Source organism: Triticum aestivum, chromosome 5B (assembly GCF_018294505.1).
Source record: "Triticum aestivum cultivar Chinese Spring chromosome 5B, IWGSC CS RefSeq v2.1, whole genome shotgun sequence".
Classification (NCBI taxonomy): Eukaryota; Viridiplantae; Streptophyta; class Magnoliopsida; order Poales; family Poaceae; genus Triticum; species Triticum aestivum.
In genome coordinates this window covers 640,359,866-640,376,577 of record NC_057807.1, presented here as the reverse complement: position 1 = coordinate 640,376,577, position 16,712 = coordinate 640,359,866, and positions in this window count along the sequence as shown.

The window sequence follows — 16,712 nt, the reverse complement described above, 5'->3', positions numbered from 1 at the left end:
TTACGTTCGAATGAATGTTTTTATGATGTAAAACAATATTTATGATGTAAGCGCCTTTTATACTTGTGCGTTCAAGTAATAAAATATCTCCTATGCGGCCGTTCATGTATACGTGTGTAAAACCTGAAAGATGGCAGTCGTCGGCTTCAGCCCCCACGCACAAGGTGCGGGGGTGTTCGCAAAAAAACGTGTTTTCACACTTAATCCGACGTCTTGGTCCTGTAAAGGAGGTGGTAGCATAGCAAACGAGGCAACCGGACTATAATGCTTTATCACTTTCACTTAGCCATGGAGTTCGAGGGTGGGGCTACGACATAGCCCCTGGGGGCACCGCGCTCTCCGAATTTGGGGCGCGTATGTGCCTGACCGGGAAACGACCCTTCGTCAAAGCGGAGGAATTCTAAACATTCCCATGGTCTATCGAGTGGTTGACTAGTCTCTCGCTGTATCATGACAGTCAGTTTTCGGCTTTCTCTACTAAGGCGCTCGCCCAGCCGAACTGGGGCACAATCGCAGTAGTTCTCCTGGTGCCGCGTTAGCCGGTGATACGGAACGTAAGGCAGCAAAACACAGGAGCCGGGCAAACCCAACATTTGACCAAAGACATGATTCGGAGCTGATGCATATAAGGCCTAACTCGAGACGCCGAACACTCCCGAAGGTGTTCGGTCTTTACAATAGCGGGCAAAACAATGCCCTAAGCCCCTTGTGTCCAGGTACGGGCAAGTTCTTCTGGCGCGGCCGATGCCAAAACGCCAGGCTCCACTCTGGTTATAATGAGAAACCAGGGGATTATAGCAACAAGAGACAGTAAGAAAGGTTTACGTAGGGTCTTAGTCTGAAAAGAGTCCTTGCAACGGGTCCCTACTGCACGTCTGCGCCTGTGCCTCCGTTGTGCCGTATCTTGGACGGGTGTGCACGCTGTTCATCTGTAGAAAGAGAGGAACTTAGTTTGAAAAGAAATCGTGCGAGAAAGTGCATAAAAAATTGAAATATAGATTAATAAAGTTGAGCCTATGCTAGCTCATTATGGCTTATGTGTACAAACCCTTGTGAAGGGGTGTGCGGCTAGGTAGCCCCTAGCTTATTTGTTCCGGACTCGTCCAGCCGTGTCTGGGGTCTCAGGCGACCTTTTAATGAAATGATGCCACGTGGACCGGGCATTTTAAGCGTAAGAGACGCGTAATGTGGTATTGCATTGAAGCGGACGAAAGCTTCCCGTCCCAGTGATGCTTGATAGCTACTTTTAAATGGGGTGACATGAAAGGTTAGCTTTTCTCGTCGGAAGTTGTTAGGTGACCCGAACACAACTTCTAGTAATAATGAACCTGTGCACCTGGCGTAAGGGCCTGGCGCCACTCCTTTGAGGGAAGTGCGGTTATGCCGAATTGTAGTAGGGTCTATCCCAACTTGCGGATTGCGTCCGGATATAGTAGGTTTGAGTTACTGCCGCCGTCCATCAAAACCTGCGTGAATTGCAGTCCGTCTATTATGGGATCCAATATTAGGGTGGTCTATCCTGCATTTCGTATACTTTTGGACTAATCCAGATGGTCGAAAGTGATTGGTTTTGACATCCAATCTCGGTGTTCCGCTGGGGTGGACCGTGCGACACTTGTCTTGGCGAGTGCCGTGTTGGTTTTCCATACTATCACATGAAGCGAGTTTACTGTTTTGACTTCTTGTGGGAAAGTCTTTTGACTTCCGGAGCTCTGCTGGTGGGGTTCGTCATCGTCCTCGCTTGGTGCATCGAGCCCCTTGTGTCCGGCGTTGAGTCTGCCGAACTGTTTAAAAACCCAACAATTTCAGTTGGTATGGTTTGCAGGCCTTCCGGAGGTACTATGGATTTGACATATCCGATCTAAGATTTTGTTTAAATTTGATAGCTCGTCGCTGTTGTCCTTAAGAGGCAGTGTTTTATTGTTTGGCCGCGAGCTTTTGAATCCGGCGTTGACCGCCGTGCCCTTTGGGCTTTTTTCTTTATTCCGGCGCTGATCTTTCCTGCGCCGTGATTTTCCGTTTCCATCTCTGATCTCGGATGTACTCAGGTCACTGGTGCTGCATCTTGCTAGCCAGCTATCTTCTCCTGCGCAAAAGCGCGTCATGAGGCTTGTTAGCGCGGCCATTGTTCTTGGCTTCTCTTGGCCGAGGTGTCTGGCGAGCCATTCGTCTCGGACGTTGTGTTTAAAAGCTGCTAAGGCTTCCGCGTCCGGATAGTCGACTATTTGGTTCTTTTTGGTAAGGAACCTGTTCCAGAATTTGCGCGCTGACTCTCCGGGCTGTTTGGTTATATGACTCAGATCGTCTGCATCTGGAGGGCGGACATAAGTCCCTTGAAAATTTGCTCTAAATGCATCCTCAAGCTCTTCCCAACTTCCAACAGTGTTTTCTGGGAGGCTTTTGAGCCAATGCCGAGCTGGCCCTTTGAGCTTGAGGGGTAGGTATTTTATGGCGTGGAGATCATCTCCTCTAGCCATGTGTATGTGTAGTATGTAATCTTCTATCCAGACTCCGGGGCCTGTTGTGCCATCGTATGCCTCTATGTTTATGGGTTTGAACCCTGCTGGAAATTCATGATCCAGCACCTCATCGGTAAAACATAGCGGGTGTGCGGCGCCCCTGTATTTGGGTGTGCCCCTGTCTTCGAACACTTCTCGTGTTGTGTTACTTCATGGGGCCCTCTTTTTTGGCCCGTAGATGGACCTAGTTGGGCCGTCCATTTTCCCAGGATCATAAGTCGGTTTGTGTGCGGCGCCGCTTGTCGCTTTTGGCCTGTCATCTGGCCATCTATCCGGCCAGGCGGCCTCTTTATTTTTTGACTGTGAGGGTTCTACAGCTTCCTCGTCAAATTCTGGCAGCAACTTGCGCTTCGGGTAGCTCTTTGTTTGATGGCCATTGCCATATTTGTCTGCGGTCTTGATTACTTTGCTCCACTTCATTCTGAGTATGTCTTCCGCTTTTTCGAGCTTCCCTTTTTCCTTCTTCAAACTTCTTGCAGTGGCGACGAGTCTTTTGTGAAGGTTCTTATGCTCCGGTGTTGTGTCTAGACTGTTGATTGCTCCGTGAAGTGGTTGATTATCCGGTTCGTCTTGTTCGGATGGTTGCTTGGTTGTATGTTCGTCGTCCGCTGGTTTGCCCTGCTCTATCGCTGGGTCGTTAAGAATGCTGCTTTGATCGAGGCGGGACTTAGGGCGGTGTCTATGTCGCCGTTTTGGTTGTTTATCGGCGGGATTATCCTCTGCCGCGTCCCGTTGTTCCTTGTTATCGCTTCCCTTTGGGGTGTCCACCATATGTATGTCATGTGACGAGGTGGCCTTCCAGTGCCCTGTAGGCGCTGGTTCTTGATTGTCTCCGGCATCGTCGTCCATACCGTTGATGTCTTCGGAGTCGTGGTTTAGCACGTCAGTTAGATCGTTGACGGTGGCTACGAAGTGGGTGGTGGGTGGGCTCTGAATTTCTTCATTGTCCGCGTCCCGACCATCCTGGCCGTAGTTCGGCCAGGGCTCTCCGGATAGCGAGAGATGCTTCAGCGAATTTAAGATATCGCCGAAGGGTGAGTGCTGAAAGATGTCCGCAGCGGTGAATTCCATGATCGGCGCCCAGTCGGATTCGACTGGCAGGGGCGCTGGAGGTTCGGAGTCCGGCAGAGAGTCCGGAACCTCGGAGTCATGAGCTTTATGCGGGGCAAGGTAAGTGTTCGGCTCCATCGCCGTAGAAGTTGCAGCTCCCGAGGCGGTGTCCAGCCATCCGTCCTCGATCTGAGCGATCGGCTCCGGACTATGGGTCGGGGCGGATTCGTGTGCAGCCTCCAAGGTGCTGTCCGGTGGCAGAGTTAGGCCGTGCCCATCGTGACAGCGTGGCATGCTCGGCTGTGGCTCAGATCCATCGAAGATCAAGTCCCCACGGATATCGGCCGTGAAGTTTAGGCTTCCAAACCTGACCTGACGGCCAGGGGCGTAGCTTTCGATCTGCTCCAGATGGCCAAGTGAGTTGGCCCGCAGTGCGAAGCCGCCGAATACGAAGATCTGTCCGGGGAGAAAAGTCTCACCCAGGACTGCGTCGTTGTCGATTGAAGAGGCCATCAAGCCTATCGGTGACGACACAGAGGAACTCTCAATGAAAGCACCAATGTCGGTGTCAAAACCGGCAGATCTCGGGTAGGGGGTCCCGAACTGTGCGTCTAGGCGGATGGTAACAGGAGACAAGGGACACGATGTTTTACCCAGGTTCGGGCCCTCTTGATGGAGGTAAAACCCTATGTCCTGCTTGATTGATATTGATATTGTGGATGTTTACAAGAGTGGATCTACCACGAGATCAAGGAGGCTAAACCCTAGAAGCTAGCCTATGGTATGATTGTAATGGTTGTTGTTGTTGTCCTACGGACTAGAGCCATCCGGTTTATATAGACACCGGAGAGGGCTAGGGTTACATAGAGTCGGTTACAATAGTAGGAGATCTACGTATCCGTATCGCCAAGCTTGCCTTCCATGCCAAGGAAAGTCCCATCCGGACACGGGACGGAGTCTTCAATCTTGTATCTTCATAGTCTTGGAGTCCGGTCGAAGATGATGATAGTCCGGCCGATGATAGTTTGGCCGATGATGGTAGTCCGGCTATCCGGACACCCCCTAATCCGGGACTCCCTCAGTTACCGAATGTTGTTCGGAGTCCCGGATGAGATCTCGGACGTCACGAGGAGTTTCGGAATGGTCCGGAGGTAAAGATTTATATATGGGAAGTCTTGTTTTGGTCGCCGGAAAAGTTTCGCGCATTATCGGTATTGTGTCGGGAGTGCCAAAAGGGGTCCGGGGGTCCACCAGGGGTCCACCTGCCCCGGGGGGGCCACATGGGCTGTATGGGTGTGCGCCTTGGCCTATATGGGCCAAGGGCACCAGCCCCAAGAGGCCCATGCGCCAAGAGATAAGGGAAAGGGAGAGTCCTAAAGGGGGAAGGCACCTCCTAGGTGCCTTGGGGAGGATGGACTCCTCCCTAGCCGCACCCTTCCTTGGAGGAAGGGCCAAGGCTGTACCCCCTCTCCCTTGCCCCTATATATAGTGGAGGGGAGGGAGGGCAGCCGCACCTAAAGCCCTGGCGCCTCCCTCCCTCCCGTGACACCTCCTCCTCTCCCGCAGGTGCTTGGCGAAGCCCTGCAGGATTGCCACGCTCCTCCACCACCACCACACCATTGTGCTGCTGCTGGATGGAGTCTTCCTAAACCTCTCCCTCTCTCCTTGCTGGATCAAGGCATGGGAGACGTCACCGGGCTGTAGGTGTGTTGAACGCGGAGGTGCCGTCCGTTCGGCACTAGGATCTCCGGTGATTTGGATCACGACGAGTACGACTCCTTCAACCCCGTTCTCTTGAACGCTTCCGCTTAGCGATCTACAAGGGTATATAGATGCACTCTCCTTCCCCTCGTTGCTGGTTTCTCCATAGATAGATCTTGGTGACTCGTAGGAAAATTTTGAATTTCTGTTACGTTCCCCAACAGTGGCATCATGAGCTAGGTCTATTGCGTAGATTCTTTGCACGAGTAGAACACAAAGCAGTTGTGGGCGTTGATTTTGTTCAATATGCTTACCGTTACTAGTCCAATCTTGTTTCGACGGTATTGTGGGATGAAGCGGCCCGGACCGACCTTACACGTACTCTTACGTGAGATAGGTTCCACCGACTGACATGCACTTGGTGCATAAGGTGGCTAGCGGGTGCCAGTCTCTCCCACTTTAGTCGGAATGGATTCGATGAAAAGGGTCCTTATGAAGGGTAAATAGCAATTGGCATATCACGTTGTGGTTTTGCGTAGGTAAGAAACGTTCTTGCTAGAAACCCATAGCAGCCACGTAAAACATGCAAACAACAATTAGAGGACGTCTAACTTGTTTTTGCAGGGTATGCTATGTGATGTGATATGGCCAAGAAGAATGTGATGAATGATATGTGATGTATGAGATTGATCATGTTCTTGTAATAGGAATCACGACTTGCATGTCGATGAGTATGACAACCGGCAGGAGCCATAGGAGTTGTCTTTATTTATTGTATGACCTGCGTGTCATTATACAACGCCATGTAATTACTTTACTTTATTGCTAACCGGTAGCCATAGTAGTAGAAGTAATAGTTGGCGAGACAACTTCATGAAGACACGATGATGGGATCATGATGATGGAGATCATGGTGTCATGCCGGTGACGATGATGATCATGGAGCCCCGAAGATGGAGATCAAAAGGAGCAAAATGATATTGGCCATATCATGTCACTATTTGATTGCATGTGATGTTTATCATGTTTATACATCTTATTTGCTTAGAATGACGGTAGTAAATAAGATGATCCCTCATTAAATTTTCAAGAAAGTGTTCCCCCTAACTGTGCACCGTTGCGAAAGTTCGTCGTTTCGAAGCACCACGTGATGATCGGGTGTGATAGATTCTTACGTTCACATACAACGGGTGTAAGCCAGATTTACACACGCAAAACACTTAGGTTAACTTGACGAGCCTAGCATGTACAGACATGGCCTCGGAACACAAGAGACCGAAAGGTCGAGCATGAGTCGTATAGTAGATACGATCAACATAAAGATGTTCACCGATGATGACTAGTCCGTCACACGTGATGATCGGACACGACCTAGTTGACTCGGATCATGTAATCACTTAGATGACTAGAGGGATGTCTATCTGAGTGGGAGTTCATTAGATGAACTTAATTATCCTGAACATAGTCAAAAGCCCTTTGCAAATTATGTCATAGCTCGCGCTTTAGTTCTACTGTTTTAGATATGTTCCTAGAGAAAATATAGTTGAAAGTTGACAGTAGAGATTATGTGATCAGTAGAGAGCTTATGTCCTTAATGCACCGCTCAGTGTGCAGAACCCCAAAACATCGTCTGTGGATGTTGCAAACATCGGACATACACGTTTTGATAACTACGTGATAGTTCAGTTAAACGATTTAGAGTTGAGGAACCAAAGACGTTTTCGAAACGTCGCGAAACATATGAGATGTTTCGAGGGCTGAAATTGGGATTTCAGGCTCGTGCCCATGTCAAGAGGTATAAGACCTCCGACGATTTTCTTAGCCTGCAAACTAAGGGAGAAAAGCTCAATCGTTGAGCTTGTGCTCAGATTGTCTGAGTGCAACAATCACTTGAATCGAGTGGGAGTTGATCTTCCAGATGAGATAGTGATGTTTCTCCAAAGTCATTGCCACCAAGCTGCTAGAGCTTCATGATGAACTATAACAAATCAGGGATAGATATGATGATCCTTGAGATATTCACGATGTTTGACACCGCAAAAGTAGAAATCAAGAAGGAGCATCAATTGTTGATGGTTAGTGAAACCACTAGTTTCAAGAAGGGCAAGGGCAAGAAGGGGCACTTCATGAAACGGCAAATCAGTTGCTGCTCCAGTGAAGAAACCCAAGGTTGAACCCAAACCCGAGACTAAGTGCTTCTGTAATAAGGGGAACAGCCACTGGAGCAGAATTACCCTAGATACTTGGTAGATAAGAAGGATGGCAAGGTCGATAGAAGTATATTGGATATAGATTATGTTAATGTGTACTTTACTAGTACTCCTAGTAGCACCAGGGTATTAGATATCGGTTCGGTTGCTAAGTGTTAGTAACTCGAAATAAAAGGCTACGGAATAAACGGAGACTAGCTAAAGGTGAGCTGACGATATGTGTTGGAAGTGTTTCCAAGTTTGATGTGATCAAACATCGCACGCTCCCTCTACCATCAAGATTAGTTTAAACCTGAATAATTGTCATTTGGTGTTTGCGTTGAGCATAGACATGATTGGATTATGTCTATCGCAACACGGTTATTCATTTAAGGAGAATAATGGTTACTCTATTTATTTGAATAATACCTTCAATGGTTTTGCACCTAAAGGAATGGTTTATTGAATCTCGATCGTAGTGATACACATTTCATGCCAAAAGATATAAGATAGTAATGATAGTACCACTTACTTGTGGCACTGCCATGTAAGTCATATTGGTATAAAACGCATGAAGAAGCTCCATGTTGATGGATCTTTGGACTCACTCATTTTTGAAAAGATTGAGACATGCGAACCATGTCTATTGGTGTATACGCATGAAGAAACTCCATGCAGATGGATCGTTTGGACTCACTTGATTTTGAATCACTTGAGATATGCAAATCATACCACATGGGCAAGATGACTGAAAAGCCTCATTTTCAGTAAGATGGAACAAGATAGCAACTTGTTGGAAGTAACACATTTTGATGTGTGCAGTCCAATGAGTGCTGAGGCATGCAGTGAATATCGTTATGTCCTTACTTCACAGATGATTCGAGTAGATGTTGAGTATATTTACTTGATGAAACACAAGTCTGAATTATTGAATGGTTCAAGTAATTTCAGAGTGAAGTTGAAGATCATTGTGACAAGAGGATAAAATGTCTATGATATGATCATAGAGATGAGTATCTGAGTTACGAGCTTTGGCACGCAATTAAGACATTGTGGAAATGTTTCACAATTAATACCGCCTCGAACACCATAGTGTGATGGTGTGTCCGAACATCATAGTTGCACCCTATTGGATATGGTGCATACCATGATGTCTCTTATCGAATTACCACTATCGTTCATGGGTTAGGCATTAGAGACAACCGTACTCACTTTAATAGGGCACCACGTAATTCCGTTGAGACGACACCGTTTGAACTATGGTTTGGAGAAACCTAAGTTGTCGTTTCTTAAAAGTTTGGGGCTGCGACGCTTATGTGAAAAGTTTCAGGTTGATAAGCTCGAACCCAAAGCGGATAAAATGCATCTTCATAGGACACCCAAAACAGTTGGGTATACCTCCTAATTCAGATCCGAAAGCAATAGGGATTGTTTCTTGAATCGGGTCCTTTCTCGAGGAAAGGTTTGTCTCGAGAATTGAGTGGGAGGATGGTGGAGACTTGATGAGGTTATTCAACCGTCACTTCAACAAGTGTGTAGCAGGGCACAGGAAGTTGTTCCTATGGCGCCTACACAATTGAAGTAGAAGCTTATGATAGTGATCATGAAGTTTCGGATCAAGTCACTACCGTACCTCGTAGGGTGACAAGGATGCTTACTATTTCAGAGTGGTACAGTAATCCTGTCTTGAAGGTCATGTTGCTAGACAACAATGAATCTACGAGCTATGGAGAAGCGATGGTGGCCCCAAATTCCGACGAATGGCTCGAGGCCATAAAATCTGAGAAATGATCCATGACTTTGGAAGAAATACTTGATGGTCGTAAGGCCGTTGGGTACAGATGGATTTTAGAAAGGAAGACAGACAATGATGGTAAGAATCACCATTAAGAAAGCTCGACTTGTCGTTAAGATGTTTTCCGAGAAGTTCAAGGAATTGACTACGGTGAGGCTTTCTCACTCGTAGCGATGCTAAGAGTCTGCTGGAAATGGATTAGCAGTTACTGCATTATTTATGAAATCTTGCAGATAGAATGTCAAAAAACATTGTTTCCTCGACAGTTTTCTTGAGGAAAGGTTGTATGTGATACAACCAGAAGGTTTTGACAATCCTGAAGAACGCTAACAAATATGCAAAACTCCAGTAATCCTTCTAAGGACTGGAGTAAGCATCTCGGAGTTGGAATGTATGCTTTGATGAGATGATCAAAGATTTTGGGTTTATACAAAAGTTTATGAGGAACTTGTATTTCCAAAGAAGTGAGTGGGAGCGCTATAGAATTTCTGATGAGTATATGTTGTTGACATATTGTTGATCAGAAATGATGTAGAATTTCTGGAAAGCATATAGGGTTATTTGAAAAGTGTTTTTCGATAGAAAAACCTGAATTGGGCTACTTGAACAATAAGCATCAAGATCTATAAGATAGATCAAAATGCTTAATAATACTTTCAAATGAGCACATACCTTGACATGATCTTGAAGGTGTTCAAGATGGATCAGTCAAAGAAGGAGTTCTTGCCTGAGTTGTAAGGTATGAAGTTAAGAGTTAAAGCTCGACCACGGCAGAAGAGAGACAAAGGACGAAGGTCGTCCCCTATGCTTCAGACGTAGGCTCTATAGTATGCTATGCTGTGTACCGCACCGGAAGTGTGCCTTGCCATGAGTCAGTCAACGGGTACAAGAATGATCCAGGAACGGATCATTGGACAGCGGTCAAAATTATCCTTGGAGTAATAAGGAAATGTTTCTCGATTATGGAGGTGATAAAGAGTTCGGCGTAAAGGGTTACGTCGATGCAAGCTTTAACACCTATCCGAATGACTCTGACTAGCAAACCGGATACGTATAGTGGAGCAACCATTTGGAATAGCTTCAAGTGGAGCGTGGAAGCAGCATTTACAATATGACATAGAGAATTGCGAAGTACATACGGATCTGAATGTAGCAGACCCGTTGACTAAAACCTCTCTCACAAGCAAAACATGATCAAACCCCAGAACTCATTGAGACTTAATCACATGGTGATGTGAACTAGTTTAGACACTAGTAAACTCTTTGGATGTTGGTCACATGGCGATGTGACCTATCAGTGTTAATCACATAGCGATGTGAACTAGATTATTGACTCTGGTGCAAGTGGGAGACTGTTGGAAATATGCCCTAGAGGCAATAATAAATTGGTTATTATTATATTTCCTTGTTCATGACAATCGTTTATTATCCATGCTATAATTGTATTGAAAGGAAACTCAGATACTTGTGTGGATACATAGACAACACCATGTCCCTAGTAAGACTCTAGTTGACAAGCTCGTTGATCAATAGATGGTTACAGTTTCCTGACCATGGACATTGGATGTCGTTGATAACGGGATCACATCATTAGGGAATGATGTGATGGACAAGACCCAATCCTAAGCCTAGCACAAAGATCGTAGTTCGTATGCTAAAGCTTTTCTAATGTCAAGTATCATTTCCTTAGACCATGAGATTGTGCAACTCCCGGATACCGTAGGAATGCTTTGGGTGTACCAAACGTAACAACGTAACTGGGTGGCTATAAAGGTGCACTACAGGTATCTCCAAAAGTGTCTATTGGGTTGGCACGAATCGAGACTGGGATTTGTCACTCCGGTTGACGGAGAGGTATCTCTGGGCCCACTCGGTAGGACATCATCATAATGTGCACAATGTGACCAAGGGTTTGATCACGGGATGATGTGTTACGGAACGAGTAAAGAGACTTGCCGGTAACGGGATTGAACAAGGTATCGGCATACCGACGATCGAATCTCGGGCAAGTACAATACCGCTAGACAAAGGGAATTGTATACGGGATCGATTGAGTCCTTGACATCGTGGTTCATCCCATGAGATCATCGTGGAACATGTGGGAGCCAACATGGGTATCCAGATCCCGCTGTTGGTTATTGACCGGAGAACGTCTCGGTCATGTCTGCATGCTTCCCGAACCCGTAGGATCTACACACTTAAGGTTCGATGACGCTAGGGTTATAAAGGAAGTTTGTATGTGGTTACCGAATGTTTTTCGGAGTCCCGGATGAGATCCCGGACGTCACGAGGAGTTCCGGAATTGTCCGGAGATAAAGATTTATATATGGGAAGTCTTGTTTTGGTCGCCGGAAAAGTTTCGCGCATTATCGGTATTGTACCGGGAGTGCCGAAAGGGGTCCGGGGGTCCACCAGGGGTCCACCTGCCCCGGGGGCACATGGGCTGTTGGGGTGTGCGCCTTGGCCTATATGGGCCAAGTGCACCAGCCCCAAGAGGCCCATGCGCCAAGAGATAAGGGAAAGGGAGAGTCCTAAAGGGGGAAGGCACCTCCTAGGTGCCTTGGGGAGGATGGACTCCTCCCTAGCCGCACCGTTCCTTGGAGGAAGGGCCAAGGCTGCACCCCCCTCTCCCTTTCCCCTATATATAGTGGAGGGGAGGGAGGGCAGCCGCACCTGAAGCCCTGGCGCCTCCCTCCCTCCCGTGACACCTCCTCCTCTCCCGCAGGTGCTTGGCAAAGCCCTACAGGATTGCCACGCTCCTCCACCACCACCACGCCATTGTGCTGCTGCTGGATGGAGTCTTCCTCAACCTCTCCCTCTCTCCTTGCTGGATCAAGGCATAGGAGACGTCACCGGGATGTACGTGTGTTGAACGCGGAGGTGCCGTCCGTTCGGCACTAGGATCTCCGGTGATTTGGATCACGACGAGTACGACTCCTTCAACCCCGTTCTCTTGAACGCTTACGCTTAGCGATCTACAAGGGTATGTAAATGCACTCTCCTTCCCCTTGTTGCTGGTTTCTCCATAGATAGATCTTGGTGACTCGTAGGAAAATTTTGAATTTCTGCTACGTTCCCCAACACCAGCAATCCTTCTAAGGACTGGAGTAAGCATCTCGAAGTTGGAATATACGCTTTGATGAGATGATCAAAGATTTTGGGTTTATACAAAGTTTATGAGAAACTTGTATTTCCAAAGAAGTGAGTGGGAGCACTATAGCATTTCTGATGAGTATATGTTGTTGATCGGAAATGATGTAGAATTTCTAGAAAGCATAAAGGGTTATTTGAAAATTGTTTTCAATGGAAACCCTGGATTAAGCTACTTGAACATTGAGCATCAAGATCTATAAGGATAGATAAAAAATGCTTAATAGTACTTTCAAATGAACACATACCGTAACAAGATTTTGAAGGAGTTCAAAATAGATCGGCAAAGAAGGAGTTTTTTGCTGTGTTATAAGGTGTGAGTATTAGGTAAGACTCAAGACCTGACCACGACAGAAGAGAGAGAAAGGACGAAAGTCGTCCCCTATGCTTTAGATGTAGGCTCTACAGTATGCTATGCTGTGTACCGCACCTGAAGTGTGCCTTGCCATGAGTCAGTCAAGGGGTACAAGAGTGATCCAGGAATGGATCACAGGACAACGGTCAAAGTTATCCTTAGTAACTAGTGGACTAAGAAATTTCCTTGATTATGGAGGTGGTAAAAGAGTTCGTCATAAGGGGTTACGCCGATGCAAACTTTGAAACTAATCCGAATTATTTTGAGTAGTAAACCGGATTCGTATAGTAGAACAGTTATTTGGAATAGCTCCAAATAGAGCATGGTAGTTGCATCTAGGAGATGACATAGGGATTTGTAAAGCAAACACGGATCTGAAAGAGTCAGACCCGTTTCTAATAACCTCTCTCACAAGCGAGATATGATCAAACCCAATGGGTGTTGGACTCGTTACAATCACATAGTGATGTGAACTAGATTATTGACTCTAGTGCAAGTGGGAGACTGTTGGAAATATGCTCTAGAGGCAATTTCCTTTTTCATGATAATTGTCTATTGTTCATGCTATAATTGTATTAACTGGAAACCGTAATACATGTGTGAATACATAGACCACAACATGTCCCTAGTGAGCCTCTAGTTGACTAGCTCGTTGATCAATAGATGGTTATGGTTTCCTGACCATGGACATTGTATGTCATTGATAACAGGATCACATCATTAGGAGAATGATGTGATGGACAAGACCCAATCCTAAGCATAGCACAAGATCGTATAGTTCGTTTGCTAAGAGCTTTTCTAATGTCAAGTATCATTTCCTTAGACCATGAGATTGTGCAACTCCTGGATACCATAGGAATGCTTTGGGTGTACCAAACGTCACAACGTAACTCGGTGGCTATAAAGGTGCACTACATGTATATCTAAAAGTGTCTGTTGGGTTGGCACGGATCGAGACTGGGATTTGTCACTCTGTATGACGGAGAGGTATCTCTGGGCCCACTCGGTGATGCATCATCATAATGAGCTCAATGTGACTAAGTAGTTAGTCATGGGATCATGCATTACAGAACGAGTAAAGTGACTTGCCGGTAACGAGATTGAATGAGGTATTGGGATACCGACGATCGAATCTCGGGCAAGTAACATACCGATAGACAAAGGGAATTGTATACAGGATTGATTGAATCCCCGACATCGTGGTTCATCCGATGAGATCATCGTGGAACATGTGGGAGCCAATATGGGTATCCAGATCTTGCTATTGGTTATTGGCCAGAGAGGTGTCTCGGTCATGTCTGCATTGTTCCCGAACCCGTAGGGTCTACACACTTAAGGTTCGGTGATGCTAGAGTTGTTATGGGAAATAGTAAGTGGTTACCGAAGGTAGTTCGGAGTCCCGGATGTGATCCCAGACGTCACGAGGAGTTCAGGAATGGTCCGGCGCTGAAGATTGATATATTGGACGAAGGGAATTGGAGTCCAGAAGTGTTCCGGGGGTACCAGGCTATGGCCAGCATGATCGAAAGGTGTTTCGGGAGCCCCGACAAGTGTTGGAGGGCCTCATGGGACAAAGGGGAAGGGGAAAACCAGCCCACTAAGGGGTGGTGCACCCCCCACACACCCTTTCCCATGTTATTTGGGGAGGTGGGGCGCCTCCACCTGGCTTGGGAGGCAATCCTCCACCTGCTTGGCTTGGGGGGCAAGTCTCCCTAGGATTTTCCCTAGGGAGATCCAATCTACTTGGCCGCCGCCCCCTAGGGGAAACCCTAGGGCGCCTCCCCCTCTACCCTTGCCCCTATATATAGTAGAGGGATGGGAGGGCTGCCACGACCTTGCTTTTGGCGCAGCCTCTCCCTCCTCCAACTCTTCCCCCTCCTCCGTAGTGCTTGGCGAAGCCCTGCAGGAATACCACAAGCTCCACCACCACCATGCCATCGTGCTGTCGGAGTTCTCCCGCAACTTCCCCTCTCCCCTTGCTGGATCAAGAAGGAGGAGACATCCCCGGGCTGTATGTGTGTTGAACGCGGAGGCGCCGTCCGTTCGGTGCTTAGATCGGAATCGACCGCGATCTGAATCGCTGCGTGTACGACTCCACCAACAGTGTTCTTGTAACGCTTCCGCATCGCGATCTTCAAGGGTACGAAGATCAACTCATCTTATCCCTCTCTTGTTGCTAGAATCTTCATAGATTGATCTTGGTGATGCGTAGAAAATTTTGAATTATTGCTCCGTTCCCCAACAGCCGCCAGTGGACGCCGCCAGGCAAAGCCCGTGCGCGCATCATCGGCGGGGGGGGGGGGGGGTCCCTCCTTCCCTCGAGGCGTGCTGGCGGCGCGGGATGCCCTGCCTCTTGGTGTCAGGTGTTTCGACGGTGGCGCGCGTCTGGCCTGTGTAGGGCGCGGCCTGGCGTGGTTCGGCCGGTCCTAGCTCACACGGCCGACGGCGCTCGGAGGTGCTGGTGCTGCTCGGGAGTTGCGTGGCCTGGCGCGGGCCGACGGGCTGCGGATCTGGCGCCCCACGGCTGGTGGCTCTCGCTGGTCGATGGGCGGCTCGGGGTGGTGCTCTCTAGCTTGGACGGCGGTGAGGCGCTACCCTCCGGGAGCTGGAGGAGCTGGGGCCGGTGTGGCTAGCAGCGTGTCGGTGGTGATGGCTGGCGGTGGCCGGAGCGTGGATCCAGGGATCTCGGCCCGGATCTGGTGCATCTTCGGCGTTGGCCGGCATCTTTGGGGTGCTCACGGTAAGGGGTGCGGCGGTTGTCTCCGGATCCTTGCGTGGAGCGTAGCAGGATGGAGGTTGTAGGTGGTGCACCGACACTGGCGGTGGCGGCGGTGCGAGCGCAGCCATGGCGGCGGTGGCGCTGTCAGGCCTTGCCAGGAAGGGTCTTGGCGGGCAGCAGGCTTCCGGTTCTGCCGTGTGAGGCGGGCAGCGATGCCTCGGCGGTGTGGGTGCCGGAGTGTGGTCAGAGGTGTGGGTCGGATCCATTTTGATGGCAGTCCCCTGGCGCGGGTGAAGGCCACCATGGCGGATCTGGCTTTGCACCGCTCGGTGGTTGCTGTGGCTCCTAGTCGATGTTGAAGGTGATGGCTTTAGGCGTGCTCCCTCGGCAGTGAGGGGGGCTTCGATGGCAAGTTGTTGCGGTGGCGGTGGTGCGAGGCATCTGATCGGGACTGGCCGGAATCTTGGAGACGTGGAGATGTGCAATGCTACAGATGAAAATCCTGTTCGGTTGTGGCCGGGCCGGCGCTGATGGCACCTGCGGGTGTCATTCACCTTCCTGGAGGCTTTGCCGAGTGCAACGCTATCTTCCTCGCGACCTCGTATCTGAAGCTGTCTCTGGGGCGAAAGCCTTGATTCATAGGATCGACATGATGGCAACATCTTTGAGGTTGTGACTCTGTTGGGAGCATTATGATGGGAGACTCGAGGTCCCATGATGTGCTCCTCCGGTGTTCATCGCTGCCCGGATCTTTCTGCTCCGACGCCATGTACGGTTGTCGCTGGCTAATCCAAGGAAGCTGGAGTTGTTGTTCTTCAGAGGTCTTCAGTGTCGGCTGAGACACGGCGAGGGGCTCGGTGTTGGGTAGGCATTTTGTGTCGTAGCTGTGTTGTTGTGTTTGGTTGTCCTTGTACGAACCGGGTGTGCAGTTGGTCGCCTTCGTTGTTCGCAGCGAGTGGTAGACGTTGTTGTATGTCTTTTTCTCTCCTTCTATAAAGCTAAGGTACGCAATTTGCGTACCCTTAAAAAAACAATTTAGAAATCATCGTTTCTGGGAAGGTTACTGGCATAAGTGCACACCTTTTTTTTGTTCTTATCAAGAAATTTTAGCATGTTCTTTTCAAAATCAGCAGTACCCGAGCATTTAAATTTCTACCTAATTATAGAAGAGAACTTACCAAGGCTTTTGCACCACCAAAATCACAGATTTTGAGATGTGGGTTAACCAACAGTG